The 15,222-nt window shown below is 36.8% G+C and overlaps 1 long non-coding RNA gene across 1 annotated transcript; it reads right to left on the bottom strand.

Annotated features, from left to right (window-relative positions):
- Positions 1-809: 809 nt before the first annotated feature.
- LOC114004001 lies at positions 810-3,553 on the bottom strand. Its single transcript, XR_005565851.1, has 3 exons — positions 2,738-3,553; positions 2,532-2,608; positions 810-1,100 (listed from the first exon to the last, which is right to left on the bottom strand). It is a non-coding gene; the product is annotated as an uncharacterized LOC114004001 (long non-coding RNA).
- Between the last annotated feature and the right edge of the window lie 11,669 nt (positions 3,554-15,222).

Raw genomic sequence — 15,222 nt, 5'->3', positions numbered from 1 at the left:
TTTCCCTGTAAAGTGTGAAGATTTCTGTTTTTCTTGGTGATAACATTTGTAGTGAGCTATACATATTCAACAGTTTTTAAGAGGAGACAAAAAATTTAGGCACAATAGTATCAGGAAGATGACTCTAGAAAAGAACAAGAATCAATTTCTTCAAATATTATTCCTAACCCTCTAAATAGTCCTTCTAACATTTTTACATTATTTTAAAATTGTTGCTAGATATTTACATTTCATCATAGTGTTAAGAAAGCTTTGAGAATAAACAGATAACACTGTGAAAAGGGAAATACAGGTTAATAGACAGGAAATGTCTTGTCTGTGGATGAAATCAGATTCTTGTTCTTGGTTGCTCTAAAAGAATGAACAACATAAATTTGATCATGACTCCGTACAACTCCTAATGAACAGGTATAAAGATCATAAATAACGAAAAGAACAATTAATTTCATCTGAGAGTTTAAGCAGATAGTGGACATGAAGAGCAAATTGAAACTAGACAGTTACAGCAAACTGAGGCCAAGATATTAGCAGAGCGGTATGAAGATCTTTTTATTGTTTACATTAATGCTTTCTTTGAGCAAACAGGTGTTCTAGAATTGTAAATCCAATACATTTCATGAATGCTAACATCCTCTGGAAAATAACTAGTTTACTAGAGTTGGATTATAAAGAAGTTTACTTCTTTGAAAAGGAATTTTATAGCCAGCAGATTTACTAAATCCAATAGTTCCCTATAGTGCCATATTCCTAATTTTTTTTAGAAATTAAACCTAACATTAACATAAAAATGTCAGTGGCTGAGTATGTAAAATAACTTTTTCTTAGAATTCTTTTTTAAAATATGCACATCTGAACTAGAATTATAATGGCTTCGACACTATGGATTAACATCATATAAGAGACCACAATTATGTCAAAGCAGCCATTTCACTCTCGGAAGGACAACGTAGATATTTTTGAATGTATAAGTTAAGTGAACAGTCTGTCATTCATATCTCCACGCATTTCAGTGGCAGGTTTTTTTCCCCTCTGGCACTTGCGGTTTCGATGTATCACCCGCCAGGAAAGGACATTGTTCTTGAAGATTAAGCAAAAAAGCACTAAAATGTAACCACAAAAGAAGGTTTTGAGTATCATTAAGGATCTGATTTAAACCCACAAAAGCAATGAAATTTAAGAGTAAGTCAATTATGATTGACATGTGTCCCTTAACGTATGCTAGATACTGCTTGCTGCACATGCAGGAAGTTATTAAAACCATTTAACAATACATTTTGTGTGATGACAGCCCGATCAAGGAGCACAATCAATTAAAACAAGAGATAGATAAATTCAAAAATTGTGGGAGCTAATTCAGTACAGGGGTGTAATTAAAAGTTCAAGTGGTTATGTAAACCTTTGTGGTTCACTTGTCGGACTGTCAGTCACATGGTAACAAGCTGAAGGGACCCTGCAAAGAACCATGATTTTCCCCTTGGCTGCCTACAGTGGGTCCTCCAAACTCAAACACAGATCTCTGCACAGAGGTGATTTTCTGTATAGAAATAGCAGTCGCTGCAGATCCTGCTAAAGTTACTGTGAGCTGCAGGTGGTTTTGTCTGTAAGTCTGACTTCTGAAAATTTTGTTTGTGGATATTAGCATTTGGTCACCATGAAAATTGATATTTGGTATAAAGACACTCATGTTGCTTAAAGATAGAAACAGGTGAAAAGAACCCTGAAATTTGGATTCTGTGGTTTGGAAAACCCTTTAATAACAAGATGAGAGTCTCTTCAAAGATTTCCAGAGGAGAGAGAGGAAAAAAGGGAGGGAGGGAACTGAAAGTACTATGTTTCTGGTACCTTACTTGTTTTGCAGGAGGCACAGCTCATTAAAACACACTCAAAATGATGCTGCTAGGAAAGCAGATTTTGAGTGAATGTTAGTGAGCTCTGCAAATCAGAGTTAAATTCTGCAACGCAAGCACATTCAGCACCTCCCACAGCCAGATGGGATGTGGTTTAGTAAACATTTTTTTGCTGTGAGACCTAAAGTTATTCACACAGAGGGCACAGACAGACCAAAGCTCCTCTGGTAGCTCCTTGTCTAAAAGCCACCCAGCCACATTCACATAGCTCCAACTAATGCAATGATCTAACAGCTCTGGCAGGTTGGAGCCTAAATGGGGTTAGGACAGCTCTATTTCTATCTGCCTATGTAGAGGTAACAAAGAAGGTATGAAATACAGATTCTTGACCATATTTTGATATTAAAAAAATTCTGTAACTTTTATCAAAGATTGGCTCCTCTCAATATCACTATCTTTTCTGTCCCTTTTTTCTTGATTTTTACTACTTAAATTGCAATTTTTTCAGTACTTCTTTTATTACAGCACCTAAAACAGTAATGGACTGATGGTTCATTTCTGTATTTAGGCTTAATAGGAAGAGAACTACAACTTGTGGTATAAATGGTAAGAACATGCTCTAACTCTTTCCTGGCACATTCCATCCAACAGTACAGAACATCTTGTTATGAATTAATACTCAACCTCATACAAGCATTGTCTCCACATTTCAGTAGGGTACAGAACAGTTACAAAACTTCCCCAAGGTCATTGTGAAGTCTCTGTCAAAACAAGAATAGAACACACATGATTGCCAATTTTTACTTTAGCTATATAATGATTATTTCCCTGACACACAATATCTCTTTATGCATATGTCCTTAGTAATAAAAAATAGGGAAAAGAAATACCTCAGATATACATGATGCAGTCTATAAGCAGAAGTCTCACTAAACGATATGTCTTTCAAATTTTTCCATGAGGCATCAACATCTCTTTAAGGACTTTATCATCGTTACTGACACATAATCATTCCTTGCAGGTGGAAAACATTGCACTGAGAGATAATTGGGATAGTTATTGGATATGACTCCTCACTGGTTTTAAGGCAGTATTAGGGCATGATTGCATCCTGCTCAAAGAAAAGAATGAATATTCTCTGCATTTATGTCAGATTGAGTGATTTATAGGTATTGTAAGTACCGCACTAGATTATAAGATCTAATATTATCTGATGGGATGCAATACAAACTTAAAATATGGATGCTTTCCCCTTAGAGAAGAAAAGCTGTTTTGGCTGTTGGAGTCACAGTTACTGTTAGTTTATCTGGGTGGGGTAATTTGATCTCAGCTTATGTGGAGGAAATTGTCATCTCACAGCGCCACACTCACTGTAAAAGGAACAAATATTGTGAAAACCTTTCCTAAACAACTGGGCTTATTAATGAAAAAAATCTGGTATCTGTAAATAAGCACTTTGCTGATACATTTGTGAGCAGTAAATCACTCTTAGGAATCCTATTTGTGGTGGATAGTTTAAATGACTAAGCAAATCTTGGTTCCTCAAATAAGGGCTTGGGTTTCAGGTTATGTGGGAGAAAAAGGGGCAGTTGAAGGGAGACACTTCTTCATCCTACAAGACCTTTAAGAGGGGAATCTCTGCCCATAATTGGGGAGGGGAAAATCCCCTACCTGGAGCAAGAAAATTATAGCTTTATATAGCAAAGAAACCTCTAAGGAAGCATTAAATTTGCTATTCTTTTTTCTCCAGGATAATATTAACACATGCTACACATGGACATTCAGGTGTTTATTCTAATTGTCACACCCAAAGAAGATTAAACAGACAAAACAGTGTGCTCTATGTGAACAGCAGGTGTGAAATACTAAGGAAACAAGGACCCTTTTTTCACGAAAATGAAGGACAGTTATCTAACAAAGCTAATGTTTTGTCTTTAGTTCAAAACTGGTCTGACCCAAAGCCCATTGGAGTCAATGTAAGTTTCTTCATTAACTTCAGAGAGTTTTGGATCAAGGCCAGTATTATTCCTGTTGCTAGGGCTCATTGTTTAATTTTAGTAAAAGAAAAATCTTTAATTTCCTTTTTTAGAAGAAGTAATTTTAAAAGACCAAGTGTCAGTTGTGTCCATTTTTTTATTAAAAGCTTTTTTCACTGGATACTTTGTCAGTAGAAGTATACCATGAGTAAGTCATGGTATATTTTTAAGATTTTTCTCATTCAATGAAAAGGAATGTCAGAAATTAACAGCCCCAAAATTTACACCTCGTGCTATGGAAGGGGGAGAGGGGGAAAAGTAAAGAAACTAGACATACTTTTATTGCCTAGGAAGAACTTTGGCTATTGTTTTGTGGGTTTTTTTATGGGATAGAACGTCACTATGTGCAATACTACAGGGATTTCCAGTCATTGTTTCATATATGGAATTCCTATTGAAGTCAATGGCGCTGTGGCATGAAACTCCATGGCAGGATACGGCTGTAAGAGCAGTGAATTTTATCCTAATGTAACAAGTCAGATGACTGAAAAGTGCTCACTAAGCCAGGTGATGACACCCCTGAAGCTGAATTTCTTTTGAAAAAAATAAGAAAGATATAAGACATCAAGCCCAGACTCCCTCTGCTGTTGCTCCACAGCCAGAGAAGCTCAGGTGAAGTGTTTGTAACCTTCTCACTCTCTCTGTCATCTGCTCCCCCCTGAAGTTCCAAGAGCTGAAGAGGAGAAAGCAAGCTCTTCCACTATAAAAGCAAAGCTTCTCTGATGCCAAAATTCCAGTTCCACCTTTCCCCAGACCAAACCAAATCTTGCTGCCAAGATGTTATGCCATATCTGCTCTATTTCACAGATACCTGGCAAAGCAAACCACATAGACCTTTGAAAGATGTAACAGTCACAGAATTTTTTACTTTTGGGGTTTTTTTTCATTATGGTCAGCACTTACATGCTGGATCATCCTTATCTCTGAAAGTCTGGTTTAATGGTAGCAGTTACCATCTCAGCCTAATTCTCAAGTGATCTGTCACCTGAGTCATTAAATTCAAAGTGGTGTCCACCTATATATTTTTAGTTCTTAATTCATGTGAGTCCTTCACCATGGGATGCAGGGCAGCAATCACGAAATAAGTCCAGAAGAAACATTCTGTTACTGGGGGAAAAACTCAGCCAGCTGCACCAGTGACATAGGCTGTTGGCAGTATTGCAGGGTGTCCCAGACTTGGCTCATAGCCATGCATATGACTGCCTTTCCAAGTGGCCTTCAAAACCAACCATGTCTAAGCATATTGTGTTTAAGACATCAGTTTCATGGATATGATTTCTCCAAACATTCAGCCTTGTGGCTATTCTCAATTTTCTGTTATTATACAGTGCCTGAGGTGATTCTTAAAAACAAATTCTGATGGAAACGTTTTTGTCAGTTTTATGAGGAATGGAAGAATGAAGGATATAGTCTCATTGTAAAAAGAAAGAAGGTGATAACACAGCTCCTGTAAAAATGTCTGATTCTGAGATGTGAAATTTAGCATGGGTCTCTTGTGCTTAGTTCCAGGGTAAAAAATAGATTGAGTGATAATAAACAAGAGAAAAATCATACCTGTGCATGCTTGGTAGACAAGTAGCCTGAGGAAGAGTGTTTGTGATATCATCCCATGATAGGGGAGAATGCTTTTAGTCTCTGGAAAATGGGTAGCATGTTATATTGGTTCTCAACAAATCTGGGTTTTGTCCTGTTTCTGCCACTGGCCTCCTGAGTGACACCAAGAAAATAATTTTTCTCTATTTTGTCTCTGCTTCCATAGCTTTAAAATCAGGAAAACATATGCTTACCTTTTTTTTTCTTCTTCTTTTTTCTTCTTTTGTTTTTTTTAAAGATCTCTCAGACCCCTCAATTAAGGATTCAGAAAAGAGCTAGATAGTGTTAGTATTATTATGAATAGCCTAAGTCAACATGGGAATAAAGCAGAAATTATGACTCTACAACTCTACAGTTCTCCAGAGTTCAGTCTGGCACAAAAGTATTTTGTATAAGAGTACAAAGAAACAAGGTAATAAGGGTACTTTTCTTAAAACCGCCACTGATTTAGGGTACTTCAGACTTATGAAGTCCAGTTTAGATGTTTTCTGTTTTTCATGTTTTCTTCTAATGAGATCAGCTCCACTTCAGGAAACACAGAGGACTGAAAACAACAAAGAATGAAAAACAACATCTTTCAAGTCAATTTTATTTCAAATAATACGTGGTTTCATTTTATATTAAAAAAAATACTTAGTTGACATTTTAGGAGATCAAATACTGTGTCCTTTAGGACTACATCTGCATATGTGTGTATGTATGGACACACATGTGCATCTATATACCTCAATTAATGTTTGGTTCTGTAAAGCATTTAGAAGAAATAAAAAAGAATAAATTCTGGTCTCTCAACTATTTTAACTGACAATATCTCATTAAGTTGAGAGATTAATTTTATTCCATGGGCATGGCAAAAAAAGAAGTCAAAAAGTTTACTCAGAGCCAAGGACAACAGGGGAATTGCCTTTTTCAAGAAACATGGCTGTACAAAACTTGCAAAGTTTATGGAATCTTTCTGGTTTGTATTGCTTTACAAGATCTGACAGAGGAGTATTGTTTCCAGAAGTGTAACTTCTTAATGTGTTTCCCAGAACCCTGAAAATATGGTATGTAGGTACTAGTGGTCTAAGGGTCACCTGTATCCTGCAGGAATAACCTTACCTATACATGGATAGAAGTAGGTAGTGATATATATAGATGTACTCTTTGGTTTTTTTCCCCAATAGATTCTTGAGAGTTACACAAAGCTATTGAGATACTAAGGATGTCTTTAGCCCAGGATAAGTATGCTTTCAAATCTTTAAGTATTGAAAAAACTTTCTGCTTTGTTGTTTATTATTATTTAGCAGAAAGCATAACATCCTTCTTCCCCTGCCTCTTCATTTCACTAAATGCCTCACAGGTAGCAGTGAGAGGAGGTCTGAAATTCTAATACAAACTAACTTGTTCCAGAAGTCTCTTCTCAAGTAAATTATCCTGACCGTTAGTACAGCTTCACATGGTATTTCCACGGACGTAAAGCACACGAGACAAATATTTTAAACTGCTGCTCTCCTGTACTGACTATGTGCAACCAATTGATTGTCAGCTATGCCTAATTATTTCTTATTTTTTAATAATCTGTGAGCTGTAAAGCACCTATCATGGCTGCCACCCAGACTTTTCAATAACATTAAAACAAAGCAAAACAAAAGAGCCCTCAAATATTGATTCAGTAATCTATCTCCCTCCCTCAAGGAAAGCTTGCCTGCCATAAAATTCCAATCAATTGCACACACACAATTATGAAAATATGGGCCTTAAAACTTCATTCAAAAGCCTGATTATGCTAAATATAGATCAACACGTAATTTCTTCTTCCTTTCTATTTTTAAATCACGTTTTTGACAAATGTTGAAGTTAGAATGAGTGGTTTAGATTGTTTTTCTTTCTCTTTTGCATCAAAGGGTTTGTGGAGGATTTCATGGGTTTAATAGCTACATATTCTTTATTGCTCCTTTAAAATACTAATAAAAGTGATGAAAAGGTATGAAAAATCATCACTGATTGCATAGGAATTCACTTAAAATACGATCTTTCCTTTGCTCAGTTATCATCTGTGGTGGTGTTTCCTTACAGAAATGGTAAAGGGCTAAAAGTTCTTAATAAAAAACACATGCTTTTCTTTACTCCACCACCACACTTGAATGTATTCCCCTGAGGAAAACTACACCAGGTTAACCACCACAAGGCAGCCTGATGGTAAATTGGATCCATTTTTAAAAATGCATTCCCAGAAGATTCAGTTTAATATGCTGTTTCTGAGAATACCTCTGTGAGATTGTCTTTTCCCTTTGATAGTCTTGCTCTTCATATTTGGAAGCAATCTCAGCTAGTGAAAGGCAAGCACAGAAAACACCATTTTGAGACAATAAAGCAACGAAGACCAGAATTACTTAAAATTTAAAAACAAAAAGCAAGTATATGTTGCATTCAATCTTTTTTTCTATCTCTGGACACACAAAATTCTTTGCACTTAACAGAAGGGAAATTGGGTCATTTCCCTTGAAGTATGTAAGAGGCAGTGTTACTGGTCCAAACCTTAAAATATCATAAGGACACTGAGAAGCTTTTATCCATACTTATGGCCAGGTCTTGAATTTAATGGACCTTAACTGAAAAATGTGGTATTAAGGTCTTTTACTTATCTTTTGAAAGTTTTTGTTAATTTGAGAAACTATCCCCACACTTAAAATAGAAATCACTGTGGATTCAGCAGCAGGACTTCTCTTAGGAGAAAAAAATTTTAAACCAGATCTTCCCATTTGCAAATGGCGTGTTGGGTTCTGTCAGTGATAATCAATTCCACATAAAACAGCTTCACTTCCTTGTTCAGGAGCAGTGACATAGCCTTGCACATTAAGGGGGGGACAGAGAGGGAGAAAAGGATCTTAATTCAAAGACAGAAAGAGAGGCCTAGAACAAGCATTTGACCTTGCTCTGAAGGAAAAAAAAAAGTGCTAAATGAAATGAAAATAAATAAACTGTGACTGGTGAAATTAGAGTATCATATCAGCAGGTTTTCTGGCAAAGCTGCTTTCAAGAATGGATAGAGGGACATAACGCCCAACAATATCTTCCCCCATTGTCTATCATGCATGTAGCTTTAAAAGCACACCAGGAAGGGCCTTCTTCATGAAGGTGTTAGGTACAGGGAGGGTTATCAGGTTAGGAAGAGGCTCGTTTTCTTTGTAATTTCTCTCTCACACTGTGAGAGGTTAAAATGGTTAAGCAGTTTTCCTTCACTCCATATTATGGCTCATTCCTACAAGTAATAAAATGAAGGAATTACTTGTAAGGGCAGATATGTCATTATTTTTGCACTCATCCTGACCCCAGCATCTAAAAATACAAAATGCTGGAATTTGTGGAGCAGGTGACATTTTGAAAAAGGGCCTAGGGAAGTCTAATAGTGTAAAGGCTAAATGTACTTAGGAGGTGGAGGAACAGAAATAGAGAGATATCTCTGCTTCTGACCTGGGCCTAACAAGATTGGCCACATAATTCATTTCAATGACTCCTTGTCTGTGCAGTTTACCTCTGGGTTTAGACAGAAACATTTCTCTTTAGCATAATGGATCACAGTGTCAAGTTGCCTACCTTCTGCCTCAGAATGGGGTTAATTTTAGTCTGATCCTCATGTTGAACACACAAGGAATATATATGACTCATCGACCTTTGCCAAAAGCATAAGATACATTCCTGAAACTCAAAGACTATCCACTATTCGAGAAGATTTGGCTGCCTAGTATTAATTGTACTGAGCTTTCTTTTAGGTCTCCAGCGGTCTACTGAAGCTGCACAACAAGGTATATAAAATTTCTAAAACACTGTATCACAGTTCTGCAATCCCATTTTTTTCCCTTCTTTTTTTCTTCCTAACAACCTCACCAGTCAAACCAGTCAAAATCAAGTACTTAATTCTGCTTCCACAGGGATACTGCATTATTTCTAGTGTATTAACTAGTGTTTATCCTGTAGTGTCTCATCTCTGAGCATGCTATGGTCTGGAGAATCAGGCATTTGAGCAGGAATTAAAGAAGAATTAACACAATGGTGAGCAAAAGGTCTTTTTACTCGTCTTGATTTGAAAGTAGACATGGCTAAATACTGATCACATGAGTAAAATGTCAAGGAGCCTATGATAAGTCCAGTAAGGATGGCCATGTAGTTTCAGAAAAATTAAGACATTTCTCTGTATTTCCCTTAGTCTTTTTTGTTACAATCAACAAATACCTGCTAATATTTTCTGCCCTTCCACTCAAATTTCCAACTTTCATGTGTAGTCAGGCCACCTACAAAGGTGTAAGCAAAGTATTCAGAGGGCAGAGTAGCATAGTCTTAGTAAGGGAATCTTAGACACTTCCCATCTCAGAAGACCTAGACTTTTTTTTTCACCTTACTTTTTCAGAGTAGATTTGACCAAAGGCTAAAATCCCTGCTACGCTGCAGGTTATAACAAAAAACTCAGGGGCTTTCACTTAAGGAGCCTGTAGCACACTTTGTTGCTGCAAAACTAAACTGAGTCAAAAGAGCAGATATGTCAAGCAACCTAGTGTCATTTCTTAAGAGGCATCTTTTTACCTACTACAGTGGCAGCCTATGGTGCAGCAGGAAAGACACTTGCAGTTCCCTGTGAACATGATCCTATATTTCACACGGCCAGTTCTTCTGCTTCCCCAAAGCACAATGATTCATCAGATTTAGCCAGGAGGCCTACCAAAAAGCATCCAGACACACACGGCTTCATCATTTACTGCTATATTTACCTTGCCCTCCTTACACCAATGTTCCTTCCCTGTGCTTATCTTTCCAGCATAGAAACCAAGCAGACCAACAACGCTGGGGCTGCTGCAGCTTTGGAAACATGCTTATCTAGCAGTGTCCCCCTTGCCTTTCCTACCTCAGAGAATATCAAAGCCTATCTCTTCTTCCCTAGCCTCACAGAGACAGCCCTTTAGTCAAAGCATGGCCATTGCTTGCTGTCAGAGCCAGCTCTCATCAAGGGCAACACCAGCTTTTTGCCACCAAGCCCCTCAGTGCCAACTGCAGTGGAAGACACTGTCACTGCACTGATAATTTTTTTCAGAAGCCTAAGTCAACCCCTTTGAGACACAGAGAGCCTCCTGCTATAGATCGGCATAGTTCCATTAAATTTATGCTGAGTTACACTCTTTGCAACCATAAGTCTATCCTCTTGTGTATCTGAATTATGAAACAGATTTTAGTTACAGTATCCCACATTGCTCCTCAAGTAATAAACCATACAATATTCTCAATCTCCTTAGATGAACGTTTAGTAATACCTTGTAACTTTTTTTATAGTTTTCCTACCTTCACTAATTTCATTAATTTAATGGTCAATGTCTTTATGCTTATTGAAAAACCTCAGATTAAAAATGGTTGTTAAGTACAGACCAACAGAACTACAAAAGAAAATTGTAGTATTTGATTAAAATACAACTGGTAAAAATAAAGAGGTTCTTGTTTGTTCTCTAGTTATAGCTTTTAACCAGAGCAGATAATCAAATTCCAGATTTTGGAAGCATATCAAATGTGACCCCTAATCTAAATGACAAGTAACCTCTAGTATAATGGGATGAAACAAAAACCATAGCTCCAAATAGTCCTAAAATTTGAGGGGTTCTAAATCTAGATTTGAAATTTATGGCTTATGTCTACTCAAATAAACTTCTATTTAAAACCATATTTCAATAAACTTCTATTTTGTAGTTTAAGCCTATCTAAGTAGCCCTTTAAAATTGAGTTCTATTTATGGGCCCCAAATTCATTTACAGTATCATTTTTTATTATTTTAGGACTAGCTATATCTTTATGTAAAGAAGAACCTTTCTTCAGAAGATACTTCTCCCTTCATCCATGACATAATCTCAGGGATGCAACAGAAATGGTTGCATCATGTGTTTATTATTATAAATAAATCACTTATTGGCAGTGTTCCAAGACAAGAACATATGAGAAAGATGAGTGTGAGAGGGTGAAAATATTTTAGTTACTCTTATTCCCATAATTTTTTCTCTTTTCTTTGTTGTCTTTGTTTTAAATAAATTTAGTATAGGAGGTTTTGAATTAAGTTTAATTGAAGTGTAGTCCATGTTCTCACTGAGTATTTCCCAAAATGGATAAGACTTAAGGCTATTGCTAAAAATTATGATCTTGTAATATGGTGTTCAAAAACATCACCCAAAATTAAATTATCACAATTATTTTTGTAAATATGTTTTCTGCCAGACCATTCTTTTTCAGCAGGATCCATTCTTTATTATCCACTGCCATCAATTTATCCCTGTTCTTTTGTCTCCTTACTCATCTCTTTCCTTTTACCCAAATCCCTGTCAGTCTTTTTCTATTAGTACCCCTTTCCTCCTGTTTGGGGCCAAAAAACAATGGTGAACTCAGCTGATCCTCAGAGATCAAAAGTATATGTGACTGTGCTAGAGTCACCTTGCAGTATTAGTGCTTTTATAGCTCTTCCTTCTTATCTCCCCATTAGCACTTGAACTATACCTCATTTTTATAAGGCTCTGAGTTCTCTCTCAGGAGAGATGAGCAAGGAAACAGATGACAGTTGCCACTTCTAGGTTTTCCAAAAGTTGGCAATCAGAGTGAGAAGTCATGAATCCACAGTACTGCTGCAATATCATTTTCTGTAGACTTAAGACATAAATTGTCATATGATTCCTTTAGGCTCCCTTACCTCATATGCTATGTTTTTGTTTTAACAAAGAAAAAGGTCCATCCTTTTTTCCATTTCAGCTGAGGAGATATGACAAAAGACAGAGTTTTCATGAACTAATTACAGTCCTTTGGAAATTACCTTTTGTGCTAGGAAAATATGATTTTTTTTTTCCTGCTGATGAGAAAGTAAACAGCATGAATAAAAAGTACTATTTAAAGAAAGAGTACAGTTACATAACCTTTCCACAAAATTTAGACAATTTTTTAGCTTCCCTTTGCAAAAAGAAGTATGCTATTTCCACAGAATTATACACACAATAATCTATAAAAAGATTTCTATATGAAAAGAAATAGTTGGGTTTTTTTCCTTCAGAAGAGAGTATTGCCTAATGTCACAGCGTACATTCACCATTCAACAATTCCATCACATTTTGCCATATTCTAACAGTATACAGCAGAACCTGCCAGCATATACTCCTGTCTCCCTCGTTTGAAAATAAAGGAGAAATATGTGCACAAAATGACAGACTCCAACCTCTTATGGTGCGGGTTCACAGTCATCACAAGCTGATATAGGGCCAAACTGTCACCAAAACACAGCTCTAGGTCAGAATGCAGTTGCCTATACTGTAAAACCATGACCATTATATCATTTTTTGTTGCTGATGCGGTCTAGAAGGACCATGTGGGTAGTCCTCCCAAATCAACAAAGCATTTACCAGCACCACTGCTAGAAATCAGAAGAGAGGTACTTCTTAAAATGCAATAAAATTTGGTGGCGTTTAAAGAAAGTATATAAGTACCAAGAGGAGTTACTTAAGTTAAAGTGGATGTGGTTAATTATTTCACAAGCAAGATCTGTGCAAGAAAACATTTACTATAAACAGTGTCTGCAATGTATTGTCCACTTAGGTATTGTACTGAGAAAGCACAGGGATGAAACAGTACTCAGATAAGGATAAGAACAAGGTTAAGAACTTTTCTACTGCTAAGAACTGTATGCAAAGGTGTTATCTATTCTTCAGTGTTTGATCAGTGTGTGAGAGGACCCCACACGTAGTTTGTAACTATATAGACGTAGTTCAGGCTTTCAGGTTCCCTCAGCAAACCCCACTAGCATGGAAAACAGAACCAAGAGGACTATGGTACCCTAAAGGCAAGAATTATGTAACTCATTTTACTTGCAATCTCCTAGGACCCCTCAGTAAGCATTTCTTTTTCAAGCCGTATGTAATATGCATTGAGAAAAACCTATTTGTTTGGATGGAGGTACTAGATTTGCATCTGTATTAGAAATACTCTTCCTGTCTTTCTCTATGTCCCCCAATGAAGTGCAACAGAGTCATTATTTCTCATTTTAATAGACAACAGCACAGCAATTTTTATCTAAGAAAAACAAAACATCATGTGAATCATACACAAAATCTCTTATTTTTCCAGGAAGGGTAAAATCATGAAAAGAATTGTAAGAAAATGTGGCACACTACTTTTGGTGCCTTCCTGCCAGCCAGAAAGAAAAGCAGTAAAAACAACATCAACAAAAGTCACAAAGAAGCTTTGTGGTTTATCAACTATACCACTGAGCCTTTTGGTCATCACTGTAAATCTCTTCAAATTCTTGCTCCTGTTTTGATGGAAAACATTCAGTTCTATAATAATAGTACTTAGATAACCTGTACTTGACCTGTCTTTGGATAGTGGTGATTTTCCATACAAGATGTTTTACTGTGATAACACAGTGATTCAGACACTCTATCTTAAGGCAGCTGGTGTACAAGTGCTTGGCTCTGAGAATTTTTTTCTCCACTGCTATTTGAATGTAAGCTGTGTGCTGAAGGTCTTTCATCCCAGGCACATTTTCAAAGTATTCTCCCAGTTAATGCATTTCCATTAGAATCCCTCTGTTTTTCATTTCAAGAACACAGTACTGCACCCATGGGAACTGAGCTTTTCAGGTGTTAAAGAGGATTTGTTATAAAGAAAGTGATTATAATAGGATTTAATGTAATTGAAAGTCAAGGTACAGTAGCCATACACTGTATCAGAGACAGCATTAAACTTGTTTTGTGAGTGAAGGAGTTTTGCTAAGTAAAACCCGAGGCCACAATGAATAAACCAGGGTGGAAGACCTCCTGCTGTTGTGCTCCGTTCATTAGCCAGTGCTGTCCTGACTGCCTTGCTCCCCAGAGAGGCAGGACAAGCAGCAGAGCTGAACTCCCAGAGGCTTGTAACACACTGAAAAAAATCTTCAGAAATAGCAGAGGCAGCTCCCATGGATTCAGCCCATCCACACAAGTCCTCATCTTGCAGGTTGTCACTAGCTCTGGAAGAGGTGTTTTCAGCCACAACCCCAGGTAAGTTGCACAGATGGCCTGACACTGCTGTGCAATGCAATGCTTTTGTTCAAGGGACCAATGTGAAACTAATTTGATCTTCCACAAATTCACTGAATTCCTGTGTGTCATCTACCCTGCTGGCAAGCAAAGGAGTTGTCAAAACTCTCTGGAAAAACCCTGTTCCCCTTAACTGCTTTCCTTGCATCCTTGAAATCCCATGGACAGACAGGCTTACGGTATCTCACATATTTAAATAACCCTTATTATCAAGTAATTGCCATTCTTCAGAATTTTCATCTTCTTTTTCCTTATCATAGCTTGCACTCTTTACTTTTGGCTTCATTCCTGCTCTCTCCATTTTCCAGGGAATCTTGCTTACCTCAAACAGCATTTTGAACTTCGCCATTTAATCATAATTTGTTTTCTCTTTTCTCCTGCTTTTTTTTTTAGCTGCTTCTGTGAGTATTACAATGTCCTTAGATAACTTCTTTCTTTATTGTATGTGGGTAGTAGAAGTCACTGCTATTATCTGTATTCCACTTGTTCCCTCTTTGCTATTCTTCAACATTATGCATTCAGTAACTTCTCCAGATCAGAGGTCAGGAATTTAGACTTACTCATATTTGGGCACTTTAATGTGCCTAGCTGACTTGGTCAAAATATTTTTCATTTAAAAGACAAAAAGTCTCTTTCAATAAAAATGTACTTTTAAGGAAAGAAAAATATATACTT

This window comes from Pipra filicauda, unplaced genomic scaffold (genome assembly GCF_003945595.2).
Source record: "Pipra filicauda isolate LSUMZ 115617 unplaced genomic scaffold, ASM394559v2 scaffold55_size4083901_pilon, whole genome shotgun sequence".
NCBI classification, from domain to species: Eukaryota; Metazoa; Chordata; class Aves; order Passeriformes; family Pipridae; genus Pipra; species Pipra filicauda.
This window is presented reverse-complemented; position numbering and strand designations above follow the sequence as displayed.